Source organism: Alligator sinensis, unplaced genomic scaffold (assembly GCF_000455745.1).
Source record: "Alligator sinensis unplaced genomic scaffold, ASM45574v1 scaffold570_1, whole genome shotgun sequence".
In the NCBI taxonomy this organism is placed as follows: domain Eukaryota; kingdom Metazoa; phylum Chordata; order Crocodylia; family Alligatoridae; genus Alligator; species Alligator sinensis.
Window position 1 is genome coordinate 956995 of NW_005841997.1, and position 6606 is coordinate 963600.

A 6606-nucleotide genomic window follows, 5' to 3' on the forward strand; every position below is an offset into this window, starting at 1 on the left:
CAGCATATAGGTACGCACTGCACCCCACAGCAAATCATTAAGAAAATACATATACCTGCTACAATTAAAAGGAACATCTGCTTCAACCATGAAAAATTAGGAAGCCAAGAAGTAAGCCACGAAAAATCAAACCCATCATCTTGTTTGATATGTGACAGAATGTCCTGTAACTTTTGTACCTTTGACTCTATTAGCTTAGAATTATCTGTCAAATTGAAGTAACACATCCCATCGAACTCTTCGCACCCATGGTTATCTCTCAGTAACAAATAGTCGGGAGCGCCCGGGCGGCAGCGCCCGCCGCCCGCTCCCTCCTTACCTCCTTTATTGCATCTGGAGCAGCGGCTTTCGGGGGGCTTCCCCCTCTCCCTCGCGCTCTCCTCTCGGCTTATACCAGCCTGTTCCTCATCTCACAGCCTTCCTCCCAGCGCCATCTTGCAAGCTTGTGACGTTGGGAGCTGCTCACCCCTGACCCACATTTGAATAGAAGCCAAAATGGAAAAAAAAAAAAGAAAGAAAAGGAGGAGAGAGAGAGAGAGAGAGAGGGGAGAAAAGAAGGGGAGGAAGGCGAAGGCTGCAGGTGAGCAAGTGCTGTGTCAGTGTGGAGCACACCATCAGCTCCTGCCCTCTTGCCAGCTAGTTTAGTAATAAGCAATTTCCTGCTTTTGCAATAAATGTTGCAGCAGCCGAGCCGGGAGAGGGACAGGGAGCTTTGTAATTCCCATTAAAAGACCCAGGCTGCCGCCCCCCGCCACCCACACCTCGGGGATCCTGCCACCGGCGCGCGGACTAGCCACATCCTGCTCCGAGGGGAAGGGGGGAAAAAAGGCATTTGTGAAAATGTATTTATTTCCGCTCCTGGTGAGGTCTCCAGTGTGTCTGGAGCAGCAAACGATAGGGAATAGGACCAGCAAAGGTGCTGGGAGGCTTAAACGAGTTTGTTGCTGATGTCCAACCCAAAAGAAGAAGAAGAAAATATAGTGCAATTGGGAAAGTCAGTTGTTCCTACTTTTCCTTATTTGTTAAAGTGCTGACAGGGTGTTTTGCAGCATCCAAAACCAACCAGATAAATAGCCTTTGCTCTCTGGGAAGCAATAGCGACCTAAAGAGTCTCTGTCAGTTTGTTGGATTTTTTTTTTTTTTAGTTATTGAGAAAGTTATTTGGGTTTTACAGTCCTGCCAGGGCTTCCCTGGGTACTTAACTTAAAGCTCAGGAGGAATCCACAACCTGGGACTTCCCCCATGCTGCAATACCTGTTTGTGGATTGGGGCCTTCTTTTGCAAAAGTTCAAGTGAAATGACCCAGAGTCTCAATTTTTTCCCCATTCTTGAGTGTCACCAGGTAGAACCGCTCACCCGCGCACGCAGCATTGCCCTGGAATCCGAACAGTGCTCACATAGCACTTCACCTTTTGCAAGCGCCCTGCAAACATTAGCTAATTAATCTCTAATACTGAAGCAAACTATAGGAACCCATTTTATTGGGAGCACACAGTAAGATTTCCTCTGCTCACCCATGTAGAAATAATTAAAATGTTCGCAGGTGCGAGATCATGTTTTGCTTTTCCATTATATGATCCATATTAGTAAAAGAGGATATTACTGTGCCAAGGATAGAAGAGCAGACAGTTTGGTGGAGTTTGGTATCCAAGGGTCAGAGCCCTTACAATCACCTGTGTCCCCATTCAAACTGGGTAGGGTGCTTACATTAGTGTGAAGGGTCCTGCCATATTTTAGGTCTCTAAGAATTTGCTGGCGGCTCAAACGCAGCAGGTATTTCAGGAGATTCCTATGCTGACCCACATGGTTTACTTGCTGGTTACTCACCTCCAGCTCAGAGGTTTTGATACAGCAGTGCTTTTCAACCTGTGGTCCGTGGACCCCTGGGGGTCCACAAACTGTCTAAGGGAACCGCGAATAATAACCGATCAATCAAAAGTATGTGAATGCCCATGCTTACAATTCAAAAGGGTCCGCATCTCCATTCAAAATGTTTCAGTGGCCTGCAAATGAAAACAGGTTGAAAAACACTGTACTAAAGAGAATGATTTCTAAGTTCAGCCGTGGGGGTTTCAACAGTAAATAAAAGAGACAGAGAACAACAGAGCATGAGAAGGGTCTAGTATGTTCACCATATGCTTGATAAAGGGTAAAGCTTCAATGCTAGTAAAAACAGCAAAAATGACAGAGTCCAAGACACAGCAGATTAGGTGTGGATCAATTCAAGACACCTTCCTCAGTACTGCTCACAAGGGAAGGTGATTTAAAATTGGTGGAGAAGTTTGTGGCTGTATTTTAAAGCTCACTGGCTTTGTAAAAAAGCACTAGGAGGTGCTTGTAGCCATTTAGTCCATTCTGTGGTGGGAGGAATTGGAAGAAAAATGCATAGAAACCCTCATGCCATGTTATCTGAGCAGATTAGAAACAAATCTGGAAGATGATTTAGTCAAGTTCATAAATGAGTTTAATCCAAAATCTCTCTAGTTTGGAGGCACTGTTGGTTTTGGATGTCCCAGGCTAGGAAAAATGGAGACAGACAAATATCTAATGGCACTGAAGCAAACAACTAGAAAATAGGAATTCGGCATAGTGGAAAATGCTATGAGAGGTCATAAAGCTCTATGTTCACTTTAACGTATACGTATCTACTACAAGACAGAAAGGGTAACTAATGAGAAAGCCTGACCTGGACTTGTCACTGGAGCTGTGAGTGGCTGTTGAGAATCTGATGAGCCAACAGGTCAGGCTTATGCACCCACCAAAGAAACATCTGCGGGCATGCAAGAGAGATCCCACAATACCTGTAATGGCTCCAAGGAAGCTTAGCCAGGGAAACCACCACTCCAAGAGAGTTCCCTAGAGTCCCTGGAAACCACACCCACTGTGGGCATGCCTACTGCCGAGCCCTGGGTACAACGTATGCCCACGAATGTGGAAACCAAAAGCATTACTCAGGCAGGGAGAGCAGTGATGCCAGGAGAAAGACCAGATGAGAAAAACAACGCTGACATAGGCACGTTGTCCACACAAGCTGTGGCACTTACAAGTGAGTTTTAAAAAATGTTTGCTGCTCAGTGATAGCCAGAAAAGAGGGGTCACTCCAGTTCCTATACCTGTGCTTGAAATAGTTAATTGTGAATATTTATATTGCAGTAGCACTCAGCCCAGTCAAGTGGATCCAAGCTGATTGTACTAGCTGCTTTACAGACACATGCAAAAGCACCTGTCCTGTGTGTGCTGAGGAATACTTAGAAGACACAGTACTCAGTACAACTACAACAAGCAGGTTTCCCCCTAATCACGTACAGAAGCCTCAGACGGGAACCTGAAGAACTAGCACCTTTGGCTTGAATCTGATCACATTCATCTCCAGTTCTTCCTCACAAAACTCTCAGCACCTCTGTTTTCTCTGATTCTGTAGCCCTTAATGTTATCCATGAGATGGAGACACTGCAGGCAAACTATTTAGGTTCAAACAAGAACGGAAAACCCAGAAGACTTTTAGGATTTTAAATCATTTAAAGTTACTCCTCATCACCCTGGCTGGACTTGAGAAGTACTGCCAGTATTTCATGGTCACGCTAATGGCAGGCTTAGGCTCAAAATAAATTTTAAAAAAATGGGAGGACACTGGTGGAATCCGTACAGCTGAATCCCCAAGTGAGTGAGCAGTGAAGCAACCCCAGAAAAGAAAATGCTAGTGCAGAAAATAAGCAGAACATGGGAATGGGTGTGCCCCGACTGCTTTACCGCCCTTCAATACCACCTCTCCTGAATCCGTGTGCTAGTGGATGTCCAGTGCCATCTAGCAGGCAAAACAGTTGTTTACAATACTGAATGAAAATGGTGGGTATTGGTGGGTTGCACTTGGCAGTCATCTGGTTTGTTGTGCATGGTCTACATCTTGTAGTAGGTGGGCACAGCTTGAAGCTATTTCCTTTTGCTGTTAAGGTAACAACCGAAATTGTCCAGGAGTAACATTGTAGAGGTGTACCAAAGACCAACTTCATTGCAATATATTTACTGGAGCTGCAATGGAAAAGGACAAGAGGGTAGAAACTGCACAGAATAAAACAGGTTGAATTAGGGAATAAAATGCACTTCAAGGACAAAGCAAAGTGCATGGGGAAAACACCTATATTGTCAAGTGCATGCCCGAAAGATAGGCAATAGCTAACCTAACAGCTTCAAAAGGGCTACAGGTTTTCCAGGCATGGTCCAGTTCCTAATACGCTGCAGCCCCAGTGGGGAAGTATGTACAGCTTGACTGGGAAGATTCTTGCTTAAATATAAAGGGAGCACCAGAACACAAGACTGCCGAAGGGCAACCGAAAGAGGCATCATTGTAAACACCAGTGCTGAAGTTCAGCTACCCAGAAAAGTTTGTGACCTTTAGTCAAATGGAAACAGAACAGTTGGTAACAGCATGTGCAATGTTATAGCAATGTGGTTTGATAAGAAGGGCCTTTTATAGTCAGACTATAAGCCAAAATGAGACGCTATCAAACATGGCCAAATACGATAATGTGGTTTTAAGTCAAGATATATTTGAAAAGTTTCCTCATCTCTTTTCCTTCTTCAGTTGTAAGCTCTTTTCTGCGCTATTTTATAACAGCTCTCTACAACCAAGATAGATTATTTCAATTCTCCCTGCCCATTCTGGGGCTATGGATGCTCGAATTCTCATTTCAGTTGGTAGACAGATGCAGGACACATTATGTTTTTTACCTTTGCTTATAAAATCTTCCAGCTCTAGAAAAGAAATGTTCAAGAATGAAATGCCAAGTAGTAATAGAATTCTATTCAGAGTATTCGTGATGGTTTGTTCTAGTACAGTTGAATGGTAAAGTGCAAGTTTTGAAGAAACACACATTTAATTGAAAAATAAGTGTTTTTAGTAGAAATGTAATATGAGACCCAAAGCTATCTACCATAGAGATGAACTGGGCAGGTCTTCTTCTCAAAGCTATTTTTGCATACTGCCTGTCTACAGAGTCACTGAAACAAAGCTGCATTGGTTCATGTTTGGAAAATTCTCTTTGCAGTCATAAGAAACATAAGCTTAATTTTAAAAAATCCCACAACGTTTACAGTCTATAGGAAGTGATTGAGCCACTGTCCTGCTGCTTGCACAGACTACCATCACTTCTCAGATCAATCTTTCCTTTATACACAAGTAAAATTTTAGTTTAGTTTGGAGGAGGATGGACATATTTTATTGCTGCAAGCTAAGTTTTTGTGCTTTTTACTATGCATTCTATTAATACATCACAGGATACCTGAATCTAGCTGTGCCTGCTATATTAGTGATTGTACACTGTGCAATGGTATATTCTCTATTAGACTGCTGATATACAATGGAAGATGGAAAAAAATAAACGGATTGATCATCAAAGAAACCTGTGTATTAAAGGTCAGGAAGTAGAGGAATAAAGTGAGACTATGATACAAGTCAAGCAGTGGAGACCTTGCAAATTATTATACTAAATACAAATAGATAAAGTTTTTTTCAGGTACACATAAAAAGAAGCAAGGCTGCTACACAGCGAGGACGAGGTATACGTTAAAGATATTACAGCTATGACTCAAAATTTAAATACACATTTTGCTCAGCTGTCCATTGACAATGATGCTCCTCACAGATGCAAAGTCAGGATGGCTGCTGGCAACCAGGGTATGAAACTACAATGGGCAAGTAGAAACAACGATTCTAAAAGTTCAGTGCATTCAAAATTGGGGGAAACCAGATTATCTCCATCCCAGAATTTTGAAAGAGCTTGGAAATCACAGGTCCACCAGCACAGTTTTCAATAAATCTATCAAGTCAGATACAATACTCTGTATCTTGAAAATACCAAACATAGTATTAATATCTAAAGAGCATGAAAAAAAATGATCTGAGTAACTACAGGGTGATTAGGCTGATCTCAAGAGTATGAAAGGCTTTAGAACAAATTCTGAAGGAAAAAAGAATGAAAAGACAATTGTAAAGCGAAAATAGAATAAAATTCAGTGCAGGTTTACTCACCAAAAATTATGCCAGCCTTACCTTTGTTTGGTAAGGTAACTGAATTTCTAGACAAAGGAAATGCAGGAGATCTAGTCTAACTAGACCTCAGTATGGTGCTCCAGGGCAAATGATTTGTTAAGATGGACATTCATACAAGAACTGTGAAATGAATAAAGAAGTGTCTAAACAGGAGCCAACAAACCATGTTGAAAGGGAGACTTTTAGGTTGGAAGGAAGTTACTAGTGGAGTTCCTCAAGGATTGGTCTTGAGACTGAGCCAATATTTTCTTTAATAGCCTTGTCCCAAAAAGTAGAAGATTTCTAATTAAATTTGCTGAAGTCAAAGTTGGGAGGCATTGTCAATACATAAGGAATCAGAAAATCATTCTAGAAGACCTTGATTACCTTGAGGGCTGGAGAAATAGAAATCGGATGAGATGGCAAGGTCTCACATTTGGGAACTAACAACAACAATTTCTGCTAGCTGCTGGGAGCTCACCTGTTCAAACACACTGAGAAGGAAAAAGAATAATATGATGCTGAGGCGTATTAAGGGAGATATTTTCAACAGAGATCGAGAAACAGTAATGTCAAAT

At 42.2% G+C, this 6606-nt stretch overlaps 1 protein-coding gene across 7 annotated transcripts in view; it reads right to left on the bottom strand.

Moving 5' to 3' along the window:
• HIC2 (HIC ZBTB transcriptional repressor 2) overlaps positions 1 to 850 on the bottom strand; it is a 99990-nt gene extending 99140 nt beyond the window's left edge. For 6 of the 7 annotated variants that reach the window (XM_006021520.2, XM_014518963.2, XM_025201500.1 and 3 more), the window contains exon 1: positions 320 to 843. The gene's annotated coding sequence lies outside the window, so the exon portion shown is untranslated. Of the gene's footprint in view, positions 1 to 319 lie in introns of all 7 variants that reach the window. The other variant, XR_003093547.1, reaches the window with a different exon arrangement.
• Positions 851 to 6606: the final 5756 nt, after the last annotated feature.